Source organism: Stegodyphus dumicola, chromosome X2 (genome assembly GCF_044657685.1).
Source record: "Stegodyphus dumicola isolate Sdum_Otavi_A_Nest chromosome X2, ASM4465768v1".
NCBI lineage: Eukaryota > Metazoa > Arthropoda > Arachnida > Araneae > Eresidae > Stegodyphus > Stegodyphus dumicola.
The window spans coordinates 130,542,390-130,560,143 of record NC_140781.1 but is presented as its reverse complement, the minus strand read 5'-3'; positions in this window follow the sequence as shown (position 1 = coordinate 130,560,143).

Genomic DNA, 17,754 nt, shown 5'->3' with positions numbered 1-17,754 from the left:
GGCAAACAGATCAAAGTTTGAGAATAACTGGCCATTAATGAACCATAAAAATTTTAAATGAGCATCGTTTCATTAACAGGTCTTTTGCATGAATTATATGGCTAGATATATGTCATTTAAGAGTTGTCTTCCAGACTCCCGAACGGATAAAACATACCCCACAGGAAATTTAGCAAGACGTCTTTTACAAGGAACCCTAATCTTTTAAGCGCAATGCTAGCAAGTTTACGATTCGAAGCTAAGAAAGCAATCTACAAATAAATCCATTAAAAGAATTAAGTTATAACAAAGAGTAAGAGATATAATTTTATGAATATAATTTTCAGAATTTTCTTGAATAAACACAAGCGTATAACATTCATGCGAGGCTATATACATTTGTTTTGTTTTCGTTTTGCTAGAAATTTTACAAACACTATATTAAATAAAACACACGTGAACATCATTGCAATACACTATCATCTAAGCTTCAAATTGTTATGAACAATGAAATGTTGCGAATTACAGTTATCGGGCTCATTTCTTTATCTACAAATTTCATCAAAAGAATGAAAAAATCTGAAGCGGTGATAGACTTGTATAGCAGCTTTATTAATTCTTACCGAATTCTTACTTCGAAATTATTACGAAAAAATTTAGTCTGTTCCTACCCTATGCTGTTTTGAAATCTTCATTCCCTCACATGCAAGCTAAGAGGAGAATTATATGGAAATATTATGTCATCAAGTGGTGGAAAAAGGATTTGGGTGAGAGGGAAACTGAACGGTCAAATATTCCAAAAAACTTTATTGCCAATCAGTTTAACTAAGAATAGATCAAACTTATTCTTTCAAGTCCTATAGGTAAAGCTGATGTTCCAAATATTTGGTCGGAGCAGACTTACAGTATAAGAAGTTAACTGTGGCACACCACATGAAGATTATAAAAGTTTTCGATTGAAGCAAAATTATTCGATATTATCTTATTTTGAGAGATAGTGAATAGCTTTCGTTGCTATCCTTCAGTAAAAATGTTTGTTTCCTGAACGACAGTATTTTAGATAGCTATCGTGCTTTATTTTATTGATTTATTTTTTTAATTTGATAGTGAGACTTAGAGATATGCGTAGAATAAATCCTCGAGATTTCTTTTTTTCATAGATGATTTGGAAGAGTCAGCAATGGTATAACTTTCTTTCAGAAAGCAGTTTCTTTCTAGTTGCAGCTGCCAAACTTAATTCGTATTTTGGCAAATTTAACCATGCCTCTAAATATAACTTTACTACCGTAGAAAGCATTATATTAATATTTACAAATGTTGTGTGCCAGATTTCCGATCCCCCTCCCTCCTGCAAGACCAATACCTTTATTACCCGTTTTATATTTTAAGACCTAATCTTTGTCCTAATCTTCTAATATTGTGTTTTACCATCCAGTATGTCAAAATTCCTATGAGTAGCTAAAAGGTAGACATGTTTCAAAATTTAAATGAAATTCTTATTTTAATGGAGAATGCAAACTACCTCGTTAAAAAAAGAATTTCATTGAAACTTTACAAAAGACATAAATCTCAGACTTATAAGACAATCATGAGGTTGGTGTATTCTTTCTTTTAAAATTTCTTAATCCTTCTTTTGGCCCACCAGCGGCTTAACGATAAAAGCCACTGAAAGCTGTTGGTTCGGTCTGAGGTTCGAATTCCGGCGAACGGGCTGGCGGCATGGGCGTTTTCGTGGCTTTCCCTATGTGCAGTGTGGATAGGACCCAGTTTCCCTTAAAAAGGCCTCCACAGGACATCTCTCCCTTTCCATGTAGCGGCAAATGGTCGAGCATATAATTAAAAAAAATGAAGCTTCTCCTTCTTTTATAAAATGGTATTTTTATTCAAATAATTAGTATACCTCTTACGCCGTTAAACCTGTCTTATATGATAAAATTGTGTTATTATTAAAATAACCATGTCCCTGTCCTAAACTGTACACTTCATTGTAAATCTTCATCCCCTTACATTTCAGGCTTCAAAGTAATTGAAAAGAATTTTAAAGAGATTTTTAGTGTCAAGGAGTAGGTTAAAAATTTCCAGAAAATTTTAATTCCAGTCAGGTCAATTAAGTATACGACAAACCTGAAGAGGTACATAAATGTATTGGAGTTGAACAACCATATTTTTTATTTAAAAATTAGAGCATATATTGCATCAGTAGTATTACATTAAACGTACGTTGTGGTTAAATAAGGCAATCTCCTAATATGTGATTTGCTTTGAATATTTAAAATGAAAAATTTAATATTACTAGTTATTTACCAGTTGAAGAAACAATTCTGACAACAAAGCGAGTATACCTGCTTCGAATAAATTACTTTTCTGAAATCTTCAAAACTACTAAATTCTATTGATATGAAGTTGTACACATATTTCTGTTCTTTATTTAGAATTTTCCAGCATTATTTAAAGATATTTTGTTTCTTGTTTTCATTATTTGTATATGTAAGTGTTCTTTCCGTATAGAAGAGCATTAATAGATGAAGCTCAACTAATAAATAATGATAAAGAATAGTTCTGTAATGCAATGATCTTTTACCATCATCAAAGAATGGTAAAAGATCGTTACATTACAGATATCACTCATTAATTTCATTAATTTAGTTTTGGGTATGGATCACATTTATAAAACGTAATTTTTTTTTAAATGCAAATACGGTGCTGGAATGATTTAAACACTTTTTAATCCCATTATTTCAATTTCTTTTCTTTGTTATTTTTTAGATCTTTATGCTAATTTTTTATATCAACAAGTAATTTATTACTCGTCCAAAATTTGCAACTACAGGTTATTACTACAGGTATAATTTAGAAAATTAGTAATAATATAGCGTACACAAAGTAAGAAAAAAAACCTGGTTAGCGTTCATACAATGGTTTCTTGACCTGGAGAGTGAGAGTCTTTCTTTAATAAGCAAACCTTTGTAATCTAGCAATTAGTAATTTTCATAGAAATATTTCCAAAAGGGTACTGGTATTTCTATGAAAATTACTAATTGTTAGATTCCTTGTAAACTCCAATTAGTAATTTTCATAGAAATACCTCCAGAATCTAAGGGCTTATATTTGTATTCGAGATAAGAAAAAATGCAATTTAAGAATTCATATTTACAAATTCAACAGTGAAAAACTGTATGTGATCTGAGAGTCCACATTAACATGCGATACAGAAAATGCCATGAAATCTGAGGGTTCATTACATTCGAAGTAAGAAAAAAAGAAGCATTTGTGGCTTAATGCATAATACTTTTACATCCCATATAAGCAAAAAACAGTGTAATCTAAGACTTCAATCGTCATTCGAAGCATCGTTTACTACAAAATATAAAACAAATGGCAATTAGAAATCATATCGATCACGCATTCAATGTGATATCTAACCCTTAACTCTGATTAGCAATATCCTTCATGTGTTCTGCTACAGCCAGATAGCCAGGCAAATAACTCGCCTTTACAAAATTCGTAAACTAAGTGACTGAGGTAACACTAAGGGACTGAGTAATAACTAAACTTGTTATTAGTGATTAATAGCGTACTAATTACTCCAGAATCAAAGAAACTACAGCATAAATTTCTGTTTTGCAGATACAATCACTTATTTTCAGACGAAATGGGGCCTACCAGCGGCCGAGCGGTAAAGACGCTGAACACTGGTAGTTCGGTCCGAGGTTCCAATCCCGCGGACGGGCTGGCTGCATGGGCGTTTTCGTGGTTTTCCCCATGTGTAATGTGTATACGAGCCAGTTTCCCTTAGAAAGTCCTCCACGAAGGCATCCCTCCCTTTAGGCAGATAGCCCTCGAGGCTTTGCCATAATCACACACACACACACACACACTCAGACGAAATGCCAACTCCTGTAGTATACGGGCAAAGAAAGTATCCATGCTCTTTACTCAGATGGAATATTTTATTTATTAGCTAACTATCCCTTATTCTAGCCTAGAAAAGTTTAAGTAAAGTCTCCCTTGCCAAACTGTCGGCAGATCTCTTCCAAACTGTTGCTCAAAGTAAATAGTTGCCCAATAAATCATTTTTAACATTCTGCTCAACTTCCCTCGAACTGCTGCACTACTGTATCTTAGCTCCTCACGTCTTTCGTAAAGCAAATTAATCTGCATACTTTTGAAATAAGAGGCCCGATGGCGCAGTGGCTAGCGCATCGCGCAGCAGCATCACAGGTCTGGGGTTCGATTCCCGGGCTGGGCAAGACCGACTCAGCCTTTCATCCTTTGATTTTCCTCGCTGGGGTCGATAAAATGAGTACAAAGTTCGCTTGGGGACTAAACACTGGGGATCCTGCGACAGGCTGACAACTTGTTTAGGGCATATGCTTACGCACCCCGGCGCCCACGGTCCAGAAAGCAGATTTCGGGCACTGCAGGCCTTGGCCCATTAGGGCTGTTACGCCACTGAGTTTTAGTTTTTACTTTTGAAATAAGCGATATTAAGCATAATAATGAAGAATGGGAAAAGCTTAGAAAATTCAATCCCTAATTAGTTAACAAAATCTTGGAAACAGAAATTTTTAAAACATGAAAATTGTTAGAGGCCAATTTTGAGCAAAAATTTTGAAACCTTTAAACATCCGAAAGCAACATTTATAGGAAAAATAAAACATTAGACACCGAAAGCACTTATTTATACTCTACATATACAAATACAGATAAATTAAAAATGCAGGTGTTCGGACATTCTCGTCCTGCCATTACCAAATTTTCGCTGTTGAGCTGTTGTGCTGTCTAAGAAAAAATATGATACTGTAATTGAGAAAAACCTTGGTTTTTAGAGAATGAAAAAGAGTGAGTTGCCTGAATTTGCTATAAAATGGAAATTTTTTTAGTGCTAGTGTATGAAAACCAATTGTGTATTCAAGCCCTAGTAAATTTACATTTTTCAGCCCTATTGAAAGAAAACCGATGGCAGAGAATTTTTTTACCCAGAAAAAACTCCTAACCATTTTAATTTAGAATTAATTAAATTCATATTCTAATGTTGGTAACAGTCTGACCAATGAAAAGTTTAGCGGAATTTTCTTCCATTTGCAAACAATAATTCTAAGATTTTATTAAAATAGACATATGCCGATACTCCGAATCGAACTGTCAGATATTGAAATTTAAAATTTCTACGTAAAAGTATTTGATCCTTTCCTCTTAAATGATTTGAAGTAATATTTGCATTAGCCGGGTGTCTAATGTATTATACCTATAGTTTTGCTATTATATAACGTGCAGAGTTTGAAGGAGATAAGCAACATACTAAAAATTATTAATTTGGGGATAAATACTTTTTAATATCCTGTATTTTAAACTTAATTTCAATACTGAAAATTTCCATTATAACTTGACTTTCCTTACCTGCACAGTAGAATAATTAATAAGAAATCCTAAATTTAAGGATTGAACTGTAACTAACCTTTTGTGTGATACGAGTCCTATGAGCGATTTGAATCCATAAGCGAGATGAACCTATAAACCTCTGAACGATATGAACCTATGAACGATATGTTCACGTACAACCTTTCAATTTGTATAAATTAAGGAGAATAAAAATTAGTATCTCACAAGTACATGGATGGGAAGGGATAGAAAATTTCGATCAAACCCGTTTTATTGAAGAGTTTCATGCCTGAATGATAAAGCCACAATCCACAATGCGTTAAATGGATAAACTGCGAAAAGCCTTGATAGGTAAAAGTAAGATATTCTGGCAGTGAAGAATCAGTCTTTTGCCACTCTCCGTTTAATTAGCATCTGATATGAGTTTAATAAATGGCTATTTTCCATTGGTTATTAGGTATTTGTTTTGGTTTCTGGATATTGAAAGTAATAAGCAGCTGATCATTGAGTTTAATAAGCGGCTGATCATTGAGTTTAATAAGCGGCTGATCATTGAGTTTAATAAGCGGCTGATCATTGAGTTTAATAAGCGGCGGGTTCTGTTTTCAAACTCTACTGTTTCATGACTTTATCGTTTTCATATCAATTATGATACAAACTTCAATGAAATAATTGAGTCGTTTGAAAATTTTCCAGTTTATTTTCAAACAGAATCAAAATATTTCGTTCCAGCAGCTGTATTCAGCTTAGCACGTGCATCGACGTAATGACTGACAGGCGTACAGCGCTCACCTAACATCACATAACTCCACGCAGATGGAGTTGTTATATTCAATACCGTATAAGTTGGTAGTGGATAATGAAAGCTGAGTATAACTGCAGGTGAAAGTGTCGTCCACCAAAATAATGGAAATTGTACTCAATATGCAGCAAGTTACGTAATTCACGTACGCAATTTTGTTACGGATTTCATTCAGTTCTCTGCCCACCCCCTCCCCAGTCACGGAAGCTGTGGCTCTCCCGTGTACGGAAGTAAATGAGAATACACAAATATAAATGAAATTGCTTTCAAATACCCCCTCGGTCGGATGCATGTTAGAGATTTAATCAACAGGAAAAATGTCTTCTCTGTGTTTTTAACTACTTTCACCCGTCTAAGAAATAAAAAGTTCCCATTTTCTTTGATCAATAAAGTGCAGAGTAACGACACTCTAAAATTATAAATAGAACGAAGAAAATATTAGGTAAAGAATATTTTCTGTGAAGTTCTCACTCCCTTTCTGCGTTTCCTCTTTACTAACTGCATTTTGCAATTTTCGTGTTGCACTGTAATAGCATACACTTAAAGCTGATAACGTTCGCGGAAGCATTCAGAAAACTTTCAGTATAAACAATTAATAAAAAAGGCAAAGTATTTTATAAGCTTCTTTTACTCTATAGCTAGAAAAAAATAAATAAATAAATACAATTAAAGAAACGTTATAGCTATAGAATGTAACTATGTTTTTTATTCACTAATATAGTTTATTATTAATCATACTTTATTTATGATACATAATTACTGCATTTTACTAATGATACATAATTACTACATTATGATTAAATTTTTGTTAATGATATATAATTACTACATTAAGGATTTCTGATATTAGCAGCAATAAAGATATGCAGGAAAACTAAAGAAGCGAGAAGTGCAATTTGTTTCAAAATTCACATATTTAATGATAATTCATGCAAATTTTACGAAAATATTTTCCCTGTTTCTACGAAACAGAAGCAACCATTACCTTTTTTGGCACAAAAAAAAATAGAATTGCTAATGCAGATATTTTACTTATGTTATAGTCATTACAAAATATGATGCTTCTCTTTTTTTCTTTATGATCAAATTTACAGCGAATGAGAAAAATAAGACAAATATATAAGTTATAAATTTGAGGTATCGAAAAGTATCCAAAGCTTTAGACAGCCATTTGATTTCCATGAGTCATATTTCTGTTACCTCCACAAAAGAATTTCTTGTGTGACATTGTTAAGTTTCATTCATGTGTTGCTCTGATTTTGAGATAAAGAACTATTTTACTGTTGTAGAATGCTGCATATTAACCTGAAAATCTTGTACTTTGGAAAATCTAATAGAACTATATAGATATAAAAAATAATCTGAAAGGATGGATATTTTTAACGTCACATCAGAGGGTTCATTAAGATGTTTTAAACTCAGCTCTCGCTGTGTTCGCAGTTTACCAATCTATTCTTAGACTCATTCCCGCCAACACAACTTTTTTTACCATTTTAATTTTATTAGTAAACGTCGCTTTCTTCGCGCTGCGCTACATAACATGCAACAGTAAAATCACAAAATTATTAAAAGCAGCATATTTTTAGAATTCCCAATAGAGTTTTAAGTGTTGCCATATATTTTTCTATTTTTCAGTTCATCATATTAAAGTTTAGTAATTTTCTTTGGTATCATAAAATGTAACTATAGATAGACTGGCGGAGAATTATAACTAAGTAACAACTGAAAATTGAGCAGGATGTAAAAGACCCATTATTTGAAATTAATAAAAATGGAAGACAAACTTGGTGCTTGCAAATCAGCCAGCCACTTAAAGTAACCATAAGTCAAATGTAAAATTTAATTTAAATAAGCTAGTAGTCAAAGACTACTCAGAGCAATTAATGTGAAGTTGGGTCAAAACTTAACCGCCGTGGATATTCAACTATCGGCAGTTATAACGCAAGGCCGAAGACTGCAAATCTTACCTGATCTATCCATCTAGTAACGTGTCCTCAAGAGGCAGAATACACTCTGTCTCACAATCTAGGAAACTCAACTTAAACACACGTGAACTAATTTGCTTTCTGGGGGGAGGGAAGGGAGAAGTGACAATAAAGATCCAAAGCATAAAATATCTGGTTAATTAATATCAAGGAAACTTGCAGTATGAATGATCAGTTTTCTTAGTGAAATGACTTATACAACTTTTTTGTCTTTTTCTCTTTATTTATTAAATATCACTTTCTTCGCACCTACGCCACACAAAATTCAGCAACAAAGTTACAAAATGTTTAAAAACAGCATATCTTTAGAATTTCTTATAGAATGTATATTCATGCCATACACTTCTTTTTTATTTTGGCTATATTATGTCTTCAAAATAATGCATGGTGATAACATTTGGTACCAACATTATTTTGAGGATCCCCAATAATAACACTTTTGGGGGTTAAAAAAAGTTTCTTGACATATCCAAAGTTATGCAGAGCTCTATAACATAAGAATGTCTTTTTTAGTTGCTAGTTAAAATATTTAATGTTCGAATAGCAGTGAAAACAAAGGTATGTGCTGATAAGGAAAAATGAAGTAAAAGAGTATGTTATTTCTTTTATTGTCATGAATTATTAATAACCAAGTAGGTTGTGAACATCTAAATTCCGGAGAATGTTTAATACATATAAATTAAGGTTTTTTTCGGGGGGGGGATCTTAAGCAAGCATTGATTAAACAAATATACAACTTTCATCAGAACAACTCGTAATTTTCCTTTCAGTGAATTGATTCTATCTTTTATTATTTTTAGTAATTTAATTCTCATTATGCGATTTTCTTTGTCCTGATTTCTCTTCCAAATTTTCTAAGCTTAAATAAATAATCCGAAATTACTGTTACTTTCCCTTATATATGGTCAAATTCTATTACAGGCAATAACAGACTTTTAAAATTTATAAATTTCGTTTTAGAGAACTTGTAGAGTGTTTATGTTAAACAATCTATCACCTTTTTCATTGAATTATACTCTCACTCCTACTTTTCGTTAGCTCTCACCAGGATGTAAATGAGACACATGTATGAAGGAACCAAGTTCTTGAAAGTTAGACAGAAAGTTTTGGCTGCGATGCTATCCGTTGCGAAATTCCTCTCCTACAGCTCTGAGACTTGGATTATCGAGCATTAGTTTTTTTACTAGCTGAATACTCTTCATTTTGTTAAAATCTAGCTAACGCTTTTTAGGCTTTTTCACAGTGAATCTGCGGCATTAATTTTAATTTTAATTTTAAATTCACGTTCTATGCTATCTGAAATCGCACAAACTGTGCAGATTAAAATTCAAGCACAAGCTGCGCATTTGTTATTTTTTAGTTTAAGTAGAAAAGCTGTTTAAGCCTTATTCTGAATCTGTAATTACTTTAATAGATAAATCGACTGACCAGTCCCAGTATGGTTCAAGAACTTCAGTTAATTAAGAAAGGAAATCCTACAAACTATATTCAACTTTGAAATCTAATTTGCAGATATATTTTGAATATGTGTAATATATTCGAATTTACTACAACTATTTATTTCTTAAGAGTTGCAAAACAATGATGTATTTTTGACTATGTGAAGATGTTATGGATTTCAGCCAGCTGAACATCACATTCTTGGATCGTTCTTTGAGCGTGGGAGAAAAAGCGAGAGCAAATTTGGCATGCAAACTAATTTTCAGGTATCAAAATTACAGAGAATTCATTCCCAATTCTGTAATTTATATTTAGCTTATAAGTTTATTAAAAATTCGGAACTTAATATGAATAGAAACTTATTTAATCAAATCAGTTGCGATTTGATTACTAACAGCAACTAAAAGATACAACTAAAAGAAAAGCATCATTTTTAAAAAACATACAAACTCAACATATTAACTGCTATTTGAGTTATATTTAACTGGTACGGCAGTTAAGTAATTCTGATTACAATTCATTTGATATTGTTTAATATGAAAGGCACGATACTTAATCAAATATAATATTACAGTATCCTATAGAAAAATTAGAAAAGTTGGTGATGAATTTTTATCGATTTGTGTCCATTTAGAATGCCATTTTAATTAAGAATGCAGGCATAAGTTTTGATCTCGCAACTAAACGTGGATATAACAAATAGCGGCAGTGATATGTTTGAAACGTGTTTTATATGTATGAAAATCACCTTTGTGGTTTATTTACTATTTAAAAACTGTAACTGTTTTATACAGTAAGATAATTAAACTCCTTTTCTTTCATTCTGGAGTTTCATTTATTAAAGCATCAGTTATACACTAGTGTGCAAAATTTAAGTAACATTTCTGATTTTAGTCGTAATTAGGTAAAAGAAAAATCAACTGGGAGACATGAAATTCAAACTACAGATGCCCAGTATAGTGCTTAAAGGATGAGGAAAGTATAGTAGCAAAAACGTTAATAGGACGCATATAGTACTGAACAAATAAAAAAAGGTTTACATTTCACAGAATGTCACTCCTTAGTAAAGTCACGTCCCCTAACTGCAATGGTTGCGTTGCACCGTCTATCGATACTCAACTCCGAATTATCTAACAGTTCTTGTGATAAGAGTATCTATTCTTCAAGGAACATTTGTTTCAATTGTCTGGTGTCTCTCGAAGGGTAAGATCGTGCCGTCAGGCACTTCACTAAAGTATCTCACACATGTTCAATGGGATTTAAATTAAAGAAGCAGGCTGGCCAATCCTTTCTGCGGATATCTTCGCTTTCCAGGAGCTCTTCAACAGTCCTGTATGGCAGAACATTGTCATCTATAAAAATTTAAAGTCAAGACCAATGTCACACCATAAAAGACGCACGTGGAGAGGATAACTTCATCAGAATAACGATCTGCGGTAAGTGAACCTCTGTCAAAATTGTGGAGCTCAGTCCATCCTTTCATCATGAAGTCTCCCCATACAAGCGCTCCAGGACGTCCTCAGCAGTCTCTTTCCCTGATCTTAATGGAATGAAAGTATTTCCCTACCTCTCTCCATATCAAACAGCTCCGAGAGTCGTTTATCAGACTGAAACGACTCTCATTGGTAAAAAAAAGGCGTGACTTCATTGATGACGTACTCAATCTTTGAGTTCTCTACACCACTGTTAAGGGCCGTTCCCACTGGGGTTTATCTGAGCTAACTGAGTCAGTTCCATGTGCCGACTAGCTTCGCTATGCCTGCAGCTCAGATTTTTCAACTTGTTGCCCTATTGGAAAAAATTGGTTTTGGGATGGGTCGGCTGCATCCTTTAGCTCCATTAGCTCAGATAAACCTCACTGAAATCGGCCTCTTAACGATGCCGCTTATGAGCGGCTGTCAATGGTATGCAGCGCTTAGGACGGCAGGTAAATAGGCCACCTTTATGAAGTCATCTAGTCAGAGTAAACTTGTCGTTCTGTCGTCCTGTTGCCGTGCGCAGCTTCTGAGCAATGCTGACCGCTGTCCGGTTTCGATCTTTTTTAGCCTTCAGAGGGATATATCCAGTGCTTAAATTGCGCCGGAGCCTACCGGAGCCCGGCTCCGGTACTTCTCAATTTTTAAGATAAATTACAATTTTAGCCGGAGCGCACCTGAACCCTAAATAATATGAACTCCGGTACTTCTTTTTATAAAACTGAGCCACAATTTCAAGGGGAAAAAATTTAGAATTCCTAACGTTTTAGTTTAACAATAAGCAGACTTTGCAATACTCTGTTTCCCTAGAAATACGAACTCCTAAGAACATGAGACATACTACACTCATGTCCATAAATTAAGGATAATGCAAAATCAGGCAAAGGAAGAGTTAGAAGCAAAACAAATTTGACTTATTCGTAAAGTTTATTTATTAAACAAAAGGTAAAGAGCAAAATAAGATGCTATATGTTTGATATTATTAAAAAAATTAGCGATTTTTTCTCCCTGGAGCAAATTACATAAAAAAACCTATTTACAAAAAAACAATATTACATGGTTGGTATGATTGTCGATAAATTGTATGTCTCCCAGACGATGCAATACAATCCGTACAACGCCTAGGCATGCTGAGTATCAAATTATCGATCTGATCGTGGGGAATATTAAACCACTCAAAAAGCAATGCTCTCCGAAGTTCAGGTAGACATGTAGGAGGAGATTGACAGGCTGCAACTCGTCGGCCAAGCATGTCCCACACGTGCTCCACTGCATTCAAGTCCGGTGAGAATGCTGGCCAGTCCATACGGGTGATAGCCTCCGATTGAAGGCATTCGCTTACGATGTTTGCACGGTGAGGACGGGCGTTGTCATCCATAAACACAAATTGTGCGCCCATGGCGCCCCGAAACAAACGTACGTGTTGTTTCAGAATGACGCCCCGATAGATTTGGCTTGTCATGGTTCCAATTTGAACATGCAGGTCAGGTCTGGAACCCAGAATAATTCCACCCCAAACGAGCACCCCTGCACCACCGTAACGGTGTCGTTAAATGATGTTTTCTTGGTGGTAACGGGTACCTGGAGCTCTCCATATGAAACTCCGGCGAGAATCAGAGTGCAAGCTAAACCTGGACTCGTCGGAAAACATCACACAAGCCCACTGTTGTGGTGTTCACAATGTATGCTCTCTACTCCATGCTAACCGCAGGCGACAGTGAGTTGCAGTAAGTGGAACGCATCTGACAGGTCTACGAGCATATAGACCAATCTGCCCTAAGCGTCTGTACACGGTCTGCCTTGAAATTGTCGTACCAATGGCTGAAGAGAGCTGACGAGACAGGTCTGAGGCTGTGCTCCGCCTGTTTCTTTTGCCAGTAACTGCCAAATACCGGTCCTCATTCGGCGTTGTAACTCTGGGGCGACCTGTGTTGTAACGTCTACTCACATTACCATCATCTTGGAATCGTTGCCAAAGCCTGGAGATGACACTCTGGACAATTCCAAGTTCGTCTGATACTTCCAGTTGAGTACGCCCACATTCGAGACGGCTGATAATTCTACCACGTAAAAAATCATCCAAATGCGTCTTTTGTGTCATAACTATTCGGTTATTGCACTGAAATGCTTATAAAGCGCCTGCGAACAATTTTACTTCTTTGCCTGTATTCCTTATATATCACTCTCTTACACTCTCGTCATTGTGACGTACCATCGGTGTCATCTGGTTACTTCCTGAAATTTGCATATGATTCTTGAAGATGTGTGTAGTGATTTTACATGTGATATATTTATTTTAGAGTTCGATTTCCGCGTGACTCCGAATTATCCTTAATTTATGGACATGAGTGTAGTAAATTTCCCTCACTCACATGCGGAAACCTTTCCCTTTAAGATATCAGGTTCAATGTTCCTTCTAACCTTCTTCGGGAACATACAAGGACCTGACTCGGAACAGAGAGCTTACTAAAGCTATGTTCACTAATTGTGGTAAGTAGACAGGATACAGACGAAGGGTATACAAAACCCTTTATTTTTCTCTATATACAATAACTTCCGTACTTCGGAATACACTGACCCTCCACTCGGGGTCTAACGTAAAAAAGTATAAAAATAAAACTAAACTCTAATTTAACTTTAGAACAATACACGTGGAAGATTGGCCTTATAAAAACAGGAAGCGTATGTAGCACAGAGACTGTGAACACTACAATACGTTTAATTTATCAAGAGGATTAAAACCTCTGGCCTGGAAGGCGAACAGCGACTGCGTAACTTCTAAGGTAAGCGGCCTGCGTTGACTTACTGCTTCCTCTCTTTCGCTTGGCAAAAAGGCCACACTTAAATACTTGGCGTTCGCCAGACAAACTTTGCATAAAATCCTTCACGCTTATAATTCTGGCCGGAAGTAGAAAATAAGAAGTGATAGTAAAGATTTAAAATAAAATAAACGTTAGTAAAACTTAAGATCCTTACAAAGAAGGGCAATAAATTTGGGGGAGTTTGTTTAGAAACGCGTAAATTTCTCGCCATGCCATCGTATCTAGTGTATTGTTACGATGCTTGCTGTTAGTTATCCTCGCAGGAAGGAAAATTTGTGTTCTTAAATGTGCATTAAGTGACAGCGAGTGCAATAAGAGTGAAATACTGAGATAAACTGCTCAAGCACGTCCTATACATCATCTTCCCACAGTATGCACTAATGGGGGGAAGCGTAACCAGCAACTTTACTTTCATCCTTAGGAGTCAGATTCAGGACTCATTTTACCCCTGACACACATCTGCTTGATGGCTGTAATTATGTCAGCAGAGAGCCGCGGTCAAAGAGAACGTTCTCTCTCACCAAGATTCCCCTCATTTTTTGTTTCTACCCACTCATACCCTCATTCTGTTTCGCCCTGGAATTTTCATCAGCTATACTTTAAGTACATTTAATTTTTGTTATGATAAAAGAACTCCCCCTCTACGATTCAGAGCTTAAATTGGGCCGGAGTTCACCGGATATCGGCTCCATTGTTTCTTAGTTTTTGTAATAAATAATGATTTTAGCCGGAACGCACCGGAGCCCTGAATAAGAAGGCTGCGGCACTTCTTTTATGTAACTGAATAACAATTTCAGTAGAAATTTTATCTCGAAAACTTTATTTTAACAATAAAATTATATTAAAAATTGGTTATAAAATTTAATTTTATCTCTTTACATTTTACTTAATTTTAACTATTTAATTACTTAAATCTTTAATTATTTCAATAAATAATAATTATCAATTAAATTATAATTAATTAATTAATTATCTAATAATTACCAATAAAAATACAATTAATTATATAATAATTATTGATTAATAACAATTTATAAACATTAATTAAATAGCTATTGATTAATTTTATAATAATTAACTATTTAATTTAAAAATTATTAATGAGTTTAATGGTCCTTTTATTTATTTCTTTACTCTTGTTCCTCTTTGCTGACGGTCTTCCATAGGGCTCCGGCACTTCTAATCTTAGAAATTAAGCCCTGGATATATCGATGGTCAGTCAGCTTTGTTTTCCTTGGCCGGCCACCCAAACGTTCTTGAAGGTGTAACTGTCGTTTGGGAGGCTTTCCAAGTTCGTGAAAGAAACTCTTTTATCAATTCCAAGTTCCCGGGCACAGGCGTCAAACTGCGCCCCTCGTCAAGCTTGTCAGTCATTCTACCAAGTGTAAAGGCGCCCTGATGTTTTCTTGTGGCTATTCTGCTTTCCATCTCGCTTTCACTTGTAGAGGTATGCCTGGAAATGCACTTTACTTTCTTTTTTTTTTAAGTTAGTTTGCACTGCTCGCGTTGACTCCTCGCGTTTTGCGTGCTTTGACGTATCCTCCGATGTCATGGTAATGATATTTTCATATGCATCATGTTTCTACTGAGTTTGCTTTCACTGTAGTGATCGCAAACAGCTCTTTTCAACAATATCATAGTTGTATGTTGTAAAATGATATTGTTGCATAAGTTTTGTCAAGTATATACCAGTATATTACCAAGTTCTAATAAAAATATTGCAAAAATACGGGGTCTTTTTAATATGGTAATACGGTATAACTGATATGGCAATTGGCTTGCTAAAATTTAATATTCATCGTTGCAAGATGTTTTCCACAATCTTTGCAACATTTTACTGAAATAATCTACTAACATGTGTAGAGATTTATATTTATTTTAAATAACCAAGTTAATTTAATTTAACGTTCTTTTCTACAAGCCTTCATTCCCTTAATTGTCAATGCCAGAATATTTAAAATTGGTAGCACGCGTGAAGGAATGCAGATTCTACCTTGAGGAGAAAGAGTTTACAGTTTTAGAAGGAGAGTGAGAGAGAGTTAGGCTATTGCCGTTACCTCTGTAGCGTGAGCCTCTACCTTCGTAGTTATTGCTGGTTTACTGGGCCATAACAGCATTTACTTTACTGCCACTAGTTTCGACACGGTTTTAAGTAACAGGAGGTTTCTGAGTCCTGTAACGTGATTTCTACTACATGTTAACATCTTCGAATTGTAGTTTAGTTTCTGGTTATTTCAGTTACCTCGGCAAGGGAGGCGTAGTGGGTTAGCGTCAAGTTGACGCATTGTAAATTCTAAAGAATTAATTAAAGGGTAATATTAACCCTTCTTCTGTGTAGTTTCTATAAGAACTTACTACACGTACAACTGTCACTTAGAAGATAAGCAAACGTTCTTACAGATGAATTAAACATTTTGCTTGTGTTATAAATGTATCTATAAATGAATACACATTAATGCAAATGGGAATATTTATAGCACCAAATACCTAATCAAAATCCAGGATGTAATAGTGCAATGTGATATTGAAATATTTTTGACATCATAAGACATCCTTTCTATGCAGCAAGTTACAAAAGAGTTAGAAATGCGGGAGTTGCATAAAACAACTGGAAATCATTGATAATACATAAATATGAATTCAGAAAATTATCAGTGGAATTAGAAATATAATACCAAATATATTCAATCCTAAGAAATTTTTATGTGTTAGGTTAATATTAATACATAGGTTAACATTTATACTTTCTTTAAAAAAAAATAAAAAAAAAAGCATTATCTTGTGTAAATGTATTGCAAACATATATTAAATTGTCACTCCAAAGACTAGAATAAGTTCTTATGTAGTTTCAACTAATCCTTTAAGAACATAAAGGCAGTTCCTCACTATTTTTCATGAGTTTTAAGTTCACATTTATCTCCATATGGGACAAAGTGCCGCAACAGTTTCGATATGCGACTGAAAAATCAAACATGCTCAGCATCTAGAATCTACTTTTAGTTTACTTTCTAGACACAGAAGCGTGAGTAATTCATGAGTAAATAATGATTTGTGACTCTGAAAATTTAGATATTGATATTTTGTCTGATCCGCATATATCCTACCTCTGTGTTATCGAAAAATCGATTTTCGCAAGCTGTATGCTTCTGCGTCACTGCATTAAGCCCACTTTCCGATCAGATTCCCCTGGGAAATTTAGGGAGGTATGGGATTATTTCCTGTTGACATCAACAGAAACAAAGATTTTTTTAATGTTTTTTAAATTACATCTTGATTTGAGAAAACTTGTTTTTAATTTATTACTTTTTTTTTATTTTGAATTATAGGCACCATTTTAGCAAATTTTAATAGAAGAATTAAACAAAAATCTTTTTAACTTTTGGAAGGAATAACTTTCAAGTTGTAAAAAAGTGTAATTTGAAGCTTCAGATCCAGAGTTCGTTTTCACTGCTTATTTAATGTTTGATTTAAAAATACTTCCTAAATTAATTTGGTGTGAGGTTTTTCAATGGGTTAATGCGAAAGGCAAGAAAAAACGAAAATATATGAAATCATATGTACTTTTATTAATTAATAACGTTACATTTTTCAAGTAAGCAATGAAAGCTATAGTAAAGAGAAACGGAAGTATTCAATACTTCAAAACGAAAATGACGATTTCAGCCTTTGATAATGAAAATCATTTTGGCAGCCTCATTTATATTACTCCTATTTGTGCTCTTTCAAGAAGTGCTTTGAAAATGATGGAGGGGTAATAGATCCATGGTCCACAACGGTGAGTATTAAAGCAAGTGACAGAGAAATCCACTTTGGGATTAAATGGCATATGAGAAAGCGCGGAAGAAAAACAATTATTTTCCTTTGCACAT